This window comes from Diadema antillarum, unplaced genomic scaffold, assembly GCF_040938485.1.
Source record: "Diadema antillarum isolate AM-2024a unplaced genomic scaffold, OU_Dant_1.0 seq00000234_RagTag, whole genome shotgun sequence".
Lineage (NCBI taxonomy): Eukaryota > Metazoa > Echinodermata > Echinoidea > Diadematoida > Diadematidae > Diadema > Diadema antillarum.
In genome coordinates, this window is record NW_027271283.1 from 1,129,924 (window position 1) to 1,146,553 (window position 16,630).

Below are 16,630 nucleotides of genomic sequence, written 5' to 3' on the forward strand. Positions count from 1 at the left end.
CTAGCCGAATCTCAAGATCCAAATTTGTACAACTGGGCACGATTGGGCACAATTCTCCCTCTGTGTGTGTGGGGGGGGGGGGGGGCAAGTAGACACCCCCCCCCCCCCATTAACGAATTTGTAAGATCTTTTATGGAACCGGAAGTGATAGAGCTAGGTTAATATTGAGTTATCTATTCAATATAATAATTTATTCATGCAACAGAAACAACATTTCAATTTTCCTAGACTAGTTATTGATAAAAATTCATGCTGTTACAATCATTTACGTTTATCTAAAAGTGTCGGAATTATCTGTCAACTGAAGTTTATTTTACCTTTAAGCACTATGCTTTTGTTGTTTAGTACCATGGTAATACCATATATATCTTATTGTAATATTGGTTGGGCGAATTGTGGTAAAACCTAATTTAATCCGATTTGCCATATGCTTTTCCAAAGGCCGTAATCAACTTCAAGCCTCAGCTGAAAATGACGGTCTCCTACATTTTGTTTGTAATAATTCGATTGAATAATCAATGATTTTCCATTTGTTTTTGTATGATTATAACTCACCTACACTATATCTTATCACTGGTACATTACATATGATTATAATTTCATATTCATTTTGTGTTGGATATCATATGATTAGTATTGGGAAATTGTTTGTTATGTTGTGTTTACTTTGTGAAAAACTGCAGAAATTAAATAAAATCAAATACATAAATATAATTAGTAAGAATGTTCATGTCTGTATAGTTCCACGTGTGCTCATCGCAGATCCAGAGGTTGTCTCCTTTGAAGCCGGGGTGGGGGAAGTCCAAAATGCGGCCTAAATTGTGTATTTCATCCTCTCCTTGAGACCGCAATGTCAAATTTTCACCAAACTTCTCAGGTATAATCACTTTAGTGATAGAATTATACTTGTACCAATATACACCATTCCCCACTTGGGGGACCCCCGGAGCGACACGACCGGGGGGAGGGGCAGACAAAACCCTCAATTAAGAAATCTTACAAAGCTCCTTCTCTCAAACCATAAGTGACAAGCTAAGGTGGTTTAATTTAGATTCTTAAATCTAGTTTAGGTTTTTTAAATGGAAGATTAAGGGGAATGAGCCAGTGGGGGGAGGGGACAAAATTGTGGCCAGTCTTCACATTTTTATCTTCTTCTTGAAAATGTATGGTCAGATTTTTGCAAATTTGGCAGGGATTATTGTCAGGGTGATAGAATATGTAGGCACCATCCCCCTCCTGGTGGCTCCAAGGACCACAATGTCTCCACCCAAATTTAAGAAATCTTCACGAATCTTCTATCTAGAACCAGAAGAGGTAAGGTAAGTGAGTGCTATGAGTAAGTAGGCATTTGGGTGACTGTAGTTTATGCTCTGTTCGTGGCAAATCCACGGGTGGGCTGATGGGAGGGGGACTGAAGTGGGGGGCAACACATTTTCTCCTCCTTAAACGTTGTTGAAAGCGAATATCAGAGCCTCACGAGTTTGACATCAAGTGAAATAGGCCCACTAAAAATAAGCAGCCCATGAGTTCGACAATAGGCAAATAACGCTCATGAAACCGACACTACGCAAACAAACCTCATGATACCGACACTAGGCAAAGAAGGCCTCGTGAGCCTTTTTTTTTTTTGCGTGGTGTCGAAATCATGGGCTTTATTTGCCTAGTGTCGAACTCATGGGCTGTATGACTCATGAGCTGTATAACCTGTGGGCTGTATGACTCATGGACCTATTTTCAATGTCGGTCTCGTGGGATGACCCCGTATGTGTGTGTGTGTGTGTGTGTGTGTGTGTGTGTGTGTGTGTTTGCATGTGCTTCTTCAGTGTGTAATAATAGATCTGTGTGTGTATGTGTGTGTGTTTGCGTGTGCTTCTTCAGTGTGTAATATAGATCTATGTAGATGGTTATCTCTCAGCCCACACGAAGGAAGTTTTTTTTTTTTTTTTGATTTGTTGTAGGCTTCATATTCAACGATCTGGTGCTCACATTATAAAGAGCAGTGGAAAATGTTCAATGAAAAAGTAAAATGTAATATTCAAGAAAAACGTCAATAGTTGAATTATGATATGTGTCAACTAGTTTCCTGCTTACGTATTTTGTAAATTGTTGTATATCAAATCTTTATTGAGATGAACCGAGCGGGGTAAAGGTTGCATGTGGGGTTATTTTCCTCCCATACGAGGGATCTCGGTTTTTATCTGAAGTGGAACAATCCGTTTTTACGCCTATTTTCATAATTTATCAATATTTGGAAAGAAGTCATTGCAAAAATAAAAAATTCAAGGTCAGTTTTAAATGGCCGAGTTATTGTACAGTACACTGTAAAACACTTCCTTCGTGTGGGCTGAGAGATAACAATCTACATAAAGGCTATAGTTCTATATAGCAGTCTACTTCGCCTTCCTTATCTTATCTTACCATTATTTACAACACACATGAATACAACATATCAATTTATGGGAGATACCCGTGTTACAGTTCCTTTCTGTGACTGACACGGATGTTTTACTTTCTTCTCTAAACTCCTCCACATTTTTGAACTAATGCTTTGCAGCTCTGTGTTTCAGAAGCGATACGTTTATTTGCTGATAATTCTCTTGAATAAACAGGTAAAACAGGAAGGTGAAAGTTCTATTATATAGGGATAGAAAGGTGTTCATTGTATGTCCGATTGAATAAAAAAGAAATACTATTTCATGATTTAGGGAACAAATATTGTGTCATCTTTCCCTAATGATTTTGCAAGTGTTTAAATGCCTTCACAGACATACGATTGCTGGTACTGTAATACACAATACGTTTAAACCCATTGCTGTCACTACATATATATATATATATATATATATATATATACATAATAAACATATATGTATATATACAGTGTATATATTTATATTCATATATATTTTATATATATATATATACATAATAAACATATATATATATATATACAGTGTATATATATATATAATCATATATATATTTTATATATATATATATATATATATATATATATATGAATACAAGTAGCCACTATTATTATTATTATATATATATATATATATATATATATATTCATATATATATATATATATATATATATATATATATATATATATATATATATTCATATATATACAGAAAGAGAGAAAGAAAAGAGAGAGATTCATGACAGGAAGAGGAGCCAGGCAGTGGACGCATAGCGTCCATTTACTTCAGCGCGTCTGGTGCTATTAATACGTACCTTGTATCAATACACTATACCGAGCTTTTCGACTTTTTTACTTCGTAAATCTTTGGTTATTAACATTACAAATAACAACCGATTTGCAACAAACATTAAAAAGAATAAATCAAAAACATAACAAAGCAAAAACAGCAATATGACATTAATTAACATGTACTGCACCAGAACAACAGTATGACATAAAATGACATGCACGAAGGTGTAAGCAATAAGACAGCAATAATTTGGCATGAATACACATCATCAACTTAGTGGTGATTGCAGTTAAACAATTCAATAAAATGAACATTAAACTTTTTACAAAATCGATTTCCAAAGCCCTGAAGGAAGTTTGACCTGACATGGACCCACGTTACAAGATTACTTTTAGGTCATGAAATTTAGTGTCAGTGAGAGGGGCGCCGCTCGATCTTTTTCAAAGTTAGGAGGCCGAATTTATTGGAGCAGGGACTGCGGTTCGTTTTCGATGATGAAGGGAGCGGGTATGGGGGCAATCGCTGCCACTTGCCTACCAAAATAAGCTGACAAGAGAAAAACTTTTTTTATATACATTTTCTGGTTCCATGGGATTAATCGACTGACAAGCAAAAGAAAAAAAGGAAAGAAAAGGAAAAAAAGAAAGAAATCGTACAAAAACGCACCCCCCCCCCCCACCGTTGCGCTGGCCGTGGTGAGTATCGGAGAAAATAATACCAGGGTACAAGAGTCCCTGCTATAATACGTGATCAAAAAGAATGGTAATAAAAGCTATACAGTCCTACCACAGTCTACTTGCCCTTCCTTATCATATCAAATGATTAGTTACGAGACGCTTGACGATAATGCATTTATGGAACCTCATTTTACAGTACTTCATGTGATTGATTCAGATGTTTGGTTCTTCCTTCTTTCAGCTCCTCTACATTGTCTGATTTAGAAATGTTTTACAGATCTATCTCCAGAAACAATGTGTCTATTTGTTAATTTACCATATATTGGATGCAAATGAAAATTCAAATGCACTTGAAGTTGAGTGGCCTATCAAACATAGAACTACAATATTGTGAACCACCTTGCAAGGTTACTTTATTAGCCTTGTTGTAATATTTTTATTTCAGGCATTCTTTGTTTTCAAGGAATGGATTTCCAATTTAATCCAGGCAATTCTTTCCTCATTGATGTCTTTGATGAGATACTCGGCAAGGAAAATAATCCATATCCAAACATTATTGTTGTATTGTATACAGAAAACACACACGTAGATGTCATAACATTTACAGAGTATATTGTTTTAACTAAATTCCAATCTGGAAGGGATCTGGTTTCTTGTCTAGAGTCAATAATTTTCAGCTGTTATGCAACTTGAAGGTTTGAAAAGGGACAGATGGGGGACTAATCTTCTACTTGTTTGTCAGCCTTCGTATCACAGGTGCATGTGGGACTCTAATGTTCACTTGCATCCTTTTCAAGTTTCAACTCAACATTTCGACAAACTCCTGCGAGTGATATGAACGAAATACATTGTTGACAGTGAATGGCGATGTACTTGCAACAAAACTATGCTGTCATGACAATACTTACCATATTATCATCAAATGCTGTATGCATTTCGAATGACACGGAGTTCTCCGCAACTTCCTATTACGCAGTCCTTGACATACTTTTCACCATTGATTTTTATTTATTTATTTTTTACTGTCCTGCACGTTTTCAGGAATACGAAAAAAGAAGAACCTTATGTATAACAAACAGGAGATACAAGCATTGTGTCTCAATGGAAAAACAAAACACACGAATCCGTGATTTCGGTATCAAGTCGTTATTGTGTGTCTTATGTATATATTTAGTTAACTGTGATATCCTCACTTCTAAAAAAATGATTTTATCATATTCTTACTCGTATACTTGTAAACTTTTTTTTTAGGAGTAACTTTAAACTGGCCCGAAATTCTCTGTAACACATACGAAGTACGAAGGAGTCTGTAAGAGGATTACAAAGTCTATTTTCATTAGTCAGTTTCATAGGTGCTTTTTGTATCGATAGACCAAAGGGTGTGTCTGTGTGTCTGTGTGTAATGTGGTTTGTCGAGAAGGCACCCAGACAGAGTGCAGTATCCGCAAAGTTGCAAAAAACAATGTACTCTATAGGATTCTCGACCGTTGTGAAGTATTGGTTGTTGTTGTTGTTTGATTTGCTTTTAAGACTCATTCGCGCAACGTACGACACACACACACACACACACACACACACACACACACACACACACACACACGCAGTTACTCGCATACACACACTTTCTTATTGATTACAAAGAAAAAAAAGGCTGATTATGAAAAAAGAAAGTACTGGAAAAAAAAGTTTCATTTGAGGTTTCCGAATTTGTGGGGTGAGTGTCAGTGAAAAGCCGTTCACCTAAACACCCGAAAGCACTATCCCCGCCCCCGCCAGCAGCCCCTCCCCCCCCCCCACGCAGTAAAATAATTTTGTTGCCCTGCATAAACTGGATACCCGAGCTGTTAAATCAAACATGAACTATCTAACAGACTCATTCGATCATTCAGACTATGTACAGACCAGAAGGCACTACAAAGATCTGCAAGTATTACTTCTAAAATGGCTCAACATCGATCCAAAAACAGCGATAGAAGAGAAGAAAAATCAGCTTTGAATCTTTCAGAGGATGATTCTGTCCGTTTGTCTCGTCAAGTCACGTTACTTGACAGCATATCTCTTATAGTAGGAGTGATAATAGGATCGGGAATCTTCATTTCTCCTACCAGAGTCCTAGCCTACTCGGGAGGAATAGGATGGGCTCTACTCGTCTGGCTGTTCTGTGGCATTTTGTCCATACTCGGGGCTCTAACTTACGCCGAGCTTGGGACGACCTTTTCTGTTTCCGGTGGCGATTTCTCCTTTCTCCTTGAAGTCTACGGTACAATTCCTGCCTTTCTAAATGCCTTCAGCTTTTTAGTTTTGAGATGCGCGTCCTTGTCCGTTGTTAGCCTAACATTCGCTGCCAACATTCTCCTGATATTTTATCCTGACTGCCCGGTCCCAGAGGCATCAACGCGACTTGTAGCCATGGTCATGTTGGGTACGTATCTTGACCTGCTAGCTGACAGTTTTGGTTGAGACCTAATTTCAGGTTTCTAACATTTTTTGGTGAGATAATGAGAAACCTCATATGAAATATGAAAGAGCATGAAATTCTATGAGGAATTCAACGTTTATTTGACGAAAATTGGTTTTGAAATGGCTAAGATACCCAAAAACGAGCGATTCTAAGAAAGTGTGGGACCCACACTTTATTACGATCGCTTTGTTTTACTTTGTTTTTGGATGTTTCAGTCATTCCAAACCCGATTTTCATCAAATAAATTTTGAATTCCTCTTAAAATGGTATGCTCTGTACTATATCATAAGTGTTTTCTTGGTATCTCGCAAAAAGTTAAAAGCCCATTTCTCATCTCCACCAATACTGTACCATCCCTTTAATGGTTTAGTGTGAATGAACACAGACCTGTATGCATACTCAACATGACGATCTTGTTCCTTCTTTTACGTTTCTTTAATGAATACACTGCTTAACAATACTGGTAGTCCAAAAAGTCTAAGTTATATGGTTGAAGTAGACCAGGGCATACTGTCAGTGACCATCTTAGACCACGTAAAATGAAGATTAAAACAAAAATGCCCATAAGGCTGAACGATTTATGCAAGTACGTGAGTGTGTGTGTGTGTGTGTGCGTAGGTGTGCGTGTGTGTGTGTGTGTGGGGAGGGGGGATGTTCTATTCTAATGCATCATTCAGTAAACAAGTTGGTCAGCAAAGATTAACGGTTCGATAATGGTATGAACTCTGCCTGAAATAAGAATAACGTACGTGCTCTTCTTTATCCAGGGAAGCCTCTTAGTGTTGACGCTGTTATAAGAATTCAAATTCTAAAAAAATCCCTTTTAAAACATCAGTTTGTCACTTTCTGCCAACCATTAATCATGAGAATCTTAGATGTAAAATGGAAAAAAACAAACAAGCAAAGAAGATAATAAGCTTTCTTTTATTAAACGTTATCAAATAAAAAGTTTTAATCTCCCGTGAAGGCGAAAATCCCCGATTCGGTACAAACATTTCATACAATATACTCATGAGAAAGTTGTGCTTTATAATAATAATGATAATAATGACGGAAAGGGAAAACTAGCGAGAAGTTGTGTGCTTGTTCACATTAGGTGTCTTCATTACCAATCGACAGTGTAACCTACCCTTTTCAGGACTTGAGAAATCTTACATTGCAGAAAGCGACCGAGTTCATTTGAATCTGAATTACGTTATTGCGAATACCGAAAAAAAAAACACATTGTTGGATGCATGTTGATTGATTTATGTCAAACTGCTGTTTGGTTTTACTTTGACTTTGCTTCGTTCAAGTTTAGTTTAGATTGTTGTTAGTGTTGTTACACATTGTCATTGGAGATTTTGAAGAAGGGCAATCAGCCCGAAAGCTCAATTAAAGGGGTTGCAACTCAACATCGCAGCAACGTCTCTCGTTTTTGTTTTGTGTGCAAGTTTTGTGTGCAATATATTTAAGTGTCCCTGCACTCAACCCGCCATGTTCTGGTTGAGTCCATTGCTGTCAGTATACGTCTATATATATATATATATATATATATATATACCATATTTCATGTTTCGTTCCTTCTGGCAAAATGTCTGATGTACCATATTCTATATAAAGTCTATTTGAATTCTATAAAATGAAATAATGAATGCATTACTTTCTTTTTCTTTAGGCGGAATGGTGTTTTCAAACAGCATCAGTGTACCTGGAAGTCGTTTTATAAACGTTCTGATGACGATCGCAAAACTCTTGGCTTTGGTTGCAATCATCATTGCAGGCATGACTAAACTTGCCCAGGGTAATTCTTTATGCTTTGCCTTCATTCAGATTAAACAATGAAAAGAATAGAATAAGTGTGATGTAGAGGTTAACGGTTGTTTTTACTGCTGTTTAATGCTCCTTGATAGTGTAGTAGGATTAGCAGCAGTGCTTACTCTCCGGAAACGTCACACACAACCACAAAATGTCATTGTAAGCTTTTCTGTCAAAATCGACAAAATTGTCTTATTAATAATTATTGATATTACTGTCGTCTCAGTTTTGTGGTTTGTTTTTTAACGACATCATGATTTCGGTCAATACCTGTGTAGTCACTGTCTTTCATGACTAAGATGTGAAGCAGACGACTCGGGGCCAGGAAATATCGGACCATGGGAGGGGGGGGGGAGGTATTCTGATGTAGTTTATGACACTCCCAATTTGATTTTATTTTCACTTTTTTTACAGAATGACCCTTCCTATGTCAATATTTACATGATTTACGCAGCGGGGAATTTTTCGATTGAAAAAAACAAATCGAAGATTATTATTCCAGATAAGGTGCGCACCATCTCTGAATTTCAATTCTAAATATGAAAAAAAAAAAAACTCTTTCATGAAGGAGGAATATGCCGCCCTGCTCTGTTGTCAAGTTCGGATATAAGATTTTCAACTAGTTTGAAGAGTGAATGAGAAATCAAGAAATTCAGTTTGTTTTTGCGTACCTTGGAACATTGTAAACGTATCGTCTTACTTTTCGGTTGGAACTTTTCCACATCCAAAATGTGCATGAGATCGTTTCACTTACTGTTGACGTGACATTCGTTTAAACTCATGATCAAACTGACATTCGTTCAAACTCATGATCAAACTGACTATCGTTCAAACTCATGATCAAACTGACATTCGTTCAAACTCATGATCAAACTGACACTCGTTAAAACTCATGATCAAACTGACCGTCAACCACCAGCTGCACAGAATATCGTCCTTCGTTTTCTGTATTCATTTCATGAAATCTCAATATCAAGTCAAATCTCACCAAAAAAACAGTAATATTTTCATTTCAGGCAACACACAGAATTTTGCAAAAGCATTTGATCCATCCGAATTCAACTTCAGATCGTTTCCGCTTGCCATTTACTCTGGACTGTTCGCCTATTCTGGCTGGTACGTTCAATTCATTACATTATCTGCGGATGTTTAGAGTGAACTCCAATCACATTGCACACATAAAACAAGTATTGTGAATCTTCGTATATGGAGAGTTGTGATATGATTTGTTTACGAAACTGGAAATGGGAATGCGATTATCAAGGTTTTGAATTTACATTTGAATGCAGAAGGAATTATCGTTATTCTTTTTTTTTTTTTGTGAACGCTCATGTATAGATGCATCCACGGACAAGCCCCAACCCAAATATGCATTAATATTGGGATGATTTTGACAGGCATGGGTTTGATACAAAAGCAGCTGATTCGTTGAATGTGGTACCACCTAAACCCAAAGTTGAGAATTTTAAAAGCGGCTTTAGACATGCAGGAAGAAAGGAATGAAACTCACTACCAAATGTCTTGAAGAGGTCACTATCAATTTTTAAAGAATTGTATAAGAAAATGCATTTTACTGATTTCATTTAACGCCCCGCTCTACTATAGTATTACAATTTCTTTCTGTTATACCCGTTTATATGAGCCAATTTTTGTCGTATAATATATGGTGTTTGTGTGCATGAGTGCTTGAATATGTGATGTGGGTATACATCCTTCTTACATGTCTTTTTAAAGTTTGATTTTATTGTGTATGACTGTTTGTAATCTATTCATTGTTAACTTTTATACAGGCACCTATTTTTCCTTTTCTATTGATTATTATGGACTTGCGAATTCAAGTTCCTGATGGAAGAGTTTTAAGCTCATATTGTACGCTAGTGGCTTGATTGTGTATACAACTTTATTTTTTTTTTTACATACGTATATGTTTTGTAATTGTTTTGTACATCCGGTTACAACTGACTTCAACTGGGCGTGTTGCTCCTTCACGGTTTTTTTTTTTTTTATTATTTATGCAATGTGAGTTTACATTCATATAGGCCTATTTGGATTGTACAGGACTTTGATGTAAAACAGCACTCACGTGCGAATCTTGTTATCCTGTCAAAATATGTTGAAATAAACAGATAAAAAGAAATTATATCTTCCAAATAATAATATGAAATGTTAGTATATATAATTTGATTTATGAATAATATATATATATATATATATATATATATATGTGTGTGTGTGTGTGTGTGTGTGTGTGTGTGTGTAACTGGTTTTCTGCCGATGAACGATTACGAAGAAACAAAAGCGAATGATTATTTACAGTTTGAAAATAGTTTGCTTTTCAGACAATGGCTATATATATGTCAATAACTCTGCTCCAATAAGATGGTACTATACTAGTCAATATTTCTTTCTTTCATCATCATAGGAGATATCTGCTTATAGTGACTGAGGAAATTATAGATCCTTCAAGGTAATTAAACTCACCTGAACATCTTATGGTCAGTAACTCCTGTTTTAGATGAATCATTCAGTGTCATCTGTTTCTTCAATATGGATGATAGCAACAGCCAAGGGGATTGAGGAAGAGAATTTCTTCATTATTACTGTCATTATTATCATCATTATTATCATTGCTACTATTATTATTATCATTACTACTACTACTACTACTACTACTACTATTACAATTATTATTGTCAGTTAACTGGAACACTTCAACCTCGTTAACCATGCCCGTTTACACTACAAGATTAATATTTTTTAGACTATTCGATGAGCTATGGGAATACCTCCATTATCTCTTTGATACGCAACATTTTAACCCTTGTTTTGGTTCTTGATTTTTTTTTCAGAACAATCCCAAAAGCTGTCGTTATATCTATGACGATAGTAACGACTGTATACTTGCTGGTGAATGTCGCTTACTTTACGGTTTATCTGCAGAAGAAGTTTTATCTTCCACTTCAGTAGCTCAGGTACATAGACATTTTTGTTTGTTTCATGCCACTATAATCCGACAGCGCATTTTTACAATCCAAAACTCCGTTTATTCAGGTGAATTGTGCTTTTCAGAGTTTTTCAAAAGCAACTTTAATAATTCATTCTAAAATATTTCACTTGTAACTTCTATCTCTTGTTCTTTTACATTTTGAATAGGGCCTCCGTTCTTCTCTTGATGTGAATATAATATTTTTCTTTTCTGCTGCATGTGCTATTTTATGCTGTAAATCGATACACGGGCTCAATGAAAAACAACCGTGAGCCAGATAGTTTTTAAAATCCTTTTGGAAGTGAAGGGAAATGAAACAAACGCAAAAGATACAGATATGCGATTAGGATGAGAATGCCCCCATCCACTTTGGCATTATGACGAAATGGAAACAATATCTCTGTAGTCTGCAATTGTTTATTTATTTTATTAATTATTATTGTGATTAATTTATCTCTATTTGTGTGAGATGGGCCTTACTTTTATTGGATGCTTTGTGGTTCTATTATTACATCCACAGTGTTGTTTCCACAGGCAACATACTTATCTACAACGAATATTTTAGTGATTTGTTGTTTTTTATCTTTATTCTTTTCGATTTTCATTAGGAATTTGGTCAACGTGTTTTTGGAAGTTTCTCGTGGACAATGAGCTTGGGTGTGGCTTTGTCTTGCCTTGGAAGCGTAAATGGTACAATCTTCTCCTTTTCAACGTACCACTGACTAACAAATTGCCCTACATCGACGTAAATAAGCACTGAATATTCGTCATTGTTTTAGTAGTACTATTATAGCCAAGACAAAAAAAAAATCGTGGGCGTAAATACGCGAGCAGGATTTAAACATACGACCTCCTAATCTCCGGACACTATACGGGTCGGAGCTCGTTGGCCTAGTGGATAAGACGCCCGTCCAGTGATCAGGAGGTCGTAGGTTCGAATCCTGCTCGAGTATGTACGCTGCAACAACGCAATAGCATATTATGATCATATTTGAAGAGAACAATTATTTTGATATCCGAATAGATTGTAAAAAAATACATTAACAAAATCTTTATGCATTATTAAAGAATGGGAATGATGGAACAATTCTCATACGTACGATAATGAAAGAAGTTCCCCATCCCCCCCCCCAAAAAAAAAGAAGAAGAAGAAGAAGAAGAAAGAAATAGAACCTGAAGAGCAGTTCCCTTTATATTCAAGCTAAGTAAATAATTATTTTCTTTGTCATTTCAGATATATTTGAAAACTAAGAAATATCCAATTTGTGTTCTTCATTCTGTTTTGATTAATGATAGATTTTTGTTGGTTGCGTCTCGGGAAGGAATGATGCCTTCTATTGCCTCTATGATACACGTGGACAGGAAGACACCTTTACCTGCTGCTGTTATCATGGTGAGGAACAATAGTTTTTCTTCCAGGATAACTTCTGTGTTCGTACCTTGTATGGACGTTGCGCTCTTCATATGCAATTGCATATGAGGAGCGCAACGTCCATATAGCTTATTCTATACAATTATTTGTGGTTTAATCTTTGAAGTGGTACTCTTCAACAGACTCATTCTGTGCTCATAAGGTATTGTCTATTATGTAAACTCAAGACTGATTACGATGAGAGTACATGTACTGCCGATTGCAGTGATGATAGCGATGATTAGCAGTCAATGATAAATAATTGTAGCCTCTACTTTCATTAGTGTTGTATAATCGTTGCTCTTACTGGACTTAAAAGGTAACAAAATCCAAATAAGTATGTGGATTGAGTAAAATGTTGAAATATTTGATTTGAATTAATTTATTGGTACCTGCATTATCATTGTACATGCACTATACATGTACACATACGTTGAATCAAATCAATTTGTCCTTGTATTTCTTCACATAAGTGTCTTTCTTTAACATCACGAATTTCGTTAATCGTAAAACCATAACAGGTTATCGGAATGAAAGTCTTGTACAGTTTGCCAACATCTCATTACTGAGAGGTAAATTCGATTAATCGAACATGCCGCAAACTGTTATACCCCCTGTACGTACGTAGGATGAATGTCAAATCGAAATGAATGAAACTGAGACGTAGCCAAATTTGTTCTCATATGGCATTTTCTTACTTACAATATGCTCTTTGTTTTTCGCAGATGCCTATTTGTGTGCTTATGATAATGAGCAGTGACGTGTACAGTTTGATCAACTTCTTGAGTATAACTACATGGATCACTGTTGCTGCGACGTGCTCCATTGTCCCCTACATTAGATGGAAGCGTCCGGAACTAGAGCGACCATTTAAGGTTTGTTCTACGATACGTTGCAATCCATCCATTACGCACATTAATTGCTAAATGAAATATAAAGAATATGTAGAATTTGTTATTAAGCCTACAGTCTATCACAAACCTGCTAGAAATCCAGTACAGGTTTAATCTATCTTTCTGTTGTCCTGGGAACTACCCCCCCCCCAAAAAAAAGACTTTAGTTCGTTTCTAGACTGACTAAAATGAAACAAAGGGAAATTGATAATTCATTAATATCTCATTATATCCCATGACTGAAGAAGAAAATTTATCGCTTATTCGCAAGTATCTCTCTCCTAAGACAACTGAATGCTTGGTTCACTCTCTTATATCTTCTCGTCTTGGCTTTGCAAATGTGAACTTGATAAACCTTCTAGATTACCAAATACATCGCCTACAGCTGTTCCAACACTCTGCCACTAGATTAGTTACTCTCACGAAGAACACTCCACACATCTCTCATGTTCTCCATAAATTGACAAGCGAATTCTCTGCAGGATCTTGATCCTAATTGTCAGTTCACTACATGGCACAGCGCCAAGCTTATACCTTCAGGAACTATTCCAGAAGTACAAACCAACTAGATTTCTTCGTTCATCCACTGCGCATACCCTTCGAGTTCCCCGTACTCATCATTCATGGGGCAACAGAGCTTTCACTCAGTCTGGCTCTTCTCTCTGCAACTCATTGCCTTTGAAACTGAGAATGCATGGAGACCTCATTAACTCTTTTTTTTTTCACTAACTCCTGCGTTTCTTTTCGATCGTGGGTCTTTCCAAATGAAGCAATGTGAAAGGAGGTCTCACCCTATGTGACAGACATGGCGCATTAAAAGACTCCATTATTGTTTTTATTATCATTATTATTATCATCATGATTATGAAGAAAACCGATTTGCCGAAGTTGTTTACGTAAACTATTTCTTTTTTTTATTAACCATTGTGATTATTGTAAATTGTGATAATCGTAAAATGTATGTGATGGCCTCATCAGTCATCACCACTTACTTATTGGTAATAATTATTGTTCATCCTGCATGGCTTGTGAACCTTTTAAACAATTCTACTTGAACTCGCATAGTTTGGACAACGAGATTTGGGTGGTATTCACCTGTTCAACAATTTGACTTTCTTCTTTTGCAGGTGCCTCTGGTGATCCCTGTTATATTCTTCCTGTGCTGTATGTTCATCGTTGTCATGTCTCTCTACAGCAGTCCAGTGGATTGTGGGATAGGTGTGGCAATCTTCTTTGGTGGAATACCTGTCTATTACATCTTTGTCTGGTGGGAGAATAAACCAATCTGGTTCAACCAAGGCATGGGTTAGTGCATCTTTCCTTGGTTCCTTGGTTCCTTAAACCATGTTAAACCATGTAAACCATATTATATTTGGTGGACATTGTCACAAGTGTGACAGAGCATTAGAACACAGTGTCGGTAGTATGAACATTTATTTGGCACTTTGAAAATCATTATTTAAAGTCATAAACAAATAAAAGGTTTATGAATGGACCAATGTCGAGCTGGGAAGGAAAGATACTTACCCTCGGGAATGACTTGTCTGTTCACCAGAGATACCGTTAAAGCAGAATTCCAAACCAGCATATTTTGCCAATAGCAGATCTATAGTATACAGAAGCACATTGATCTATAGCACATGAACTAAAGTTTTTTGTGTGTGATGAGATTTTATGGCACACGATGATGATATTATTTTCTTGCTGGACTTTGTAATATTGTTGAGATCAACAGTCAATCACCTAATTGACGAGTAACCTCTGTATAGACCAACACGTACCTCTCTTTGCGTGCTACTGTGATAAGGATCCTTCCTGTTTGTGTGTGTTTCAATTTTAGATCGGGCGACGATTTTCCTCCGGCAGCTCTTCTGCGTCGTGCCTCCTGAACCCGAATCCGAGATCCGAATCCGAGATCCGAATCCATGAGCCGAACTCGCCATCCGGCGAAATTTAAGATATCCAATAAGACCTCGGTCCTGTCTCAAAATCATAATTGGGTTGCCAAGTTTCTTCAGTTTGTTATTGTATTGGCTTGCTGATGCAGTCATAATCCACATCCATAATGGTCTTGTATGGTATATCAATCACGGCCGAGACGGTCATGCTAATTATCAGAAGGACTGACCTTCAAGGAGGATGTACCAAGATGAGTCACAGGCATCACTTACGGACTAGTAAGGGTTGTTTGCAAGTAAATTGCTTACATTGCGTTTGCCAAATTAATGGAGATCATTTCATTTAATGATCAATTGTTGAAACACTTGTGCATGATATATATTTGTGACATCAGCTTTACCTAGCTTGACCCTTCCAAAACCAACGGCCCCTGGATATCTTCACGGATAACTCCACATAAGTACATGTTTGCTAAAATTTGTCTTGTATCGAACACGCTGGTATATTGTTTGATGTTGGTAAATGGTTGAATCAGCGCTATCACGTTTCCTGTTGTGTTAATAGAATAAATGTCAGCCGGCTTTGGCATGCTACATCTGGCTTTTTGCGACGTACTGCGAATATATATTTCGTCATATTTTGTTTACCCAGACAATGGACCCTATTTTAAACAATTTGCGCTGATGGTAGGGCTTAACGAAAACCCACAAGTCCCTTATCTTGCGCCCAATTTATTGAGTGGTATCTGCGGAATGGCAAGTTGTGAAAGAAAGCAGTATATAGGAAACTGTATGAAACAAGCGGAAATGGCAATGAACGAAGAAAAATAAGGTGTGTTGAGTCTAATCACTTGCCCCCATCTCGTCGGCATTTTTATTTCAGCATGGCGTGCATCTCCGTATTCAAGATGTAAGTAATTACAATTAAGGGCCATATAATGAAGAGCGGTTAATCATCACATAAGTTAGTGGTGGACATCCGCATGAACACTTCGCAATGACGTTCGAAAAGCACAAGTTAAACCTAGAACGTATTCTAGTTTTTGTAGCGAACATATCTTATTGAATGATACATTTGTGGAAGGAGGCAATAGAGAACTTTACGAAGGACAAATGAAAATGACAAAGAATGCTGAAGAAAATGACGAAAATGTGATGAGTGTAATCATCTAACAAATATATGTATGTCTAAGCGTTCATCTCATTATGTCGGCTTATGGTAGGTCGAAGATTTTGTTCGACGAGGGCACAGGCACAGTTGTACATGTGATTGCTGACCATGATA

General features: G+C 36.7%; 1 pseudogene; it reads left to right on the forward strand.

The window, feature by feature from the left end:
• The first annotated feature begins 5,840 nt into the window (after window positions 1–5,840).
• On the forward strand, window positions 5,841–15,376 carry LOC139729357 (cystine/glutamate transporter-like; annotated as a pseudogene).
• Window positions 15,377–16,630: the final 1,254 nt, after the last annotated feature.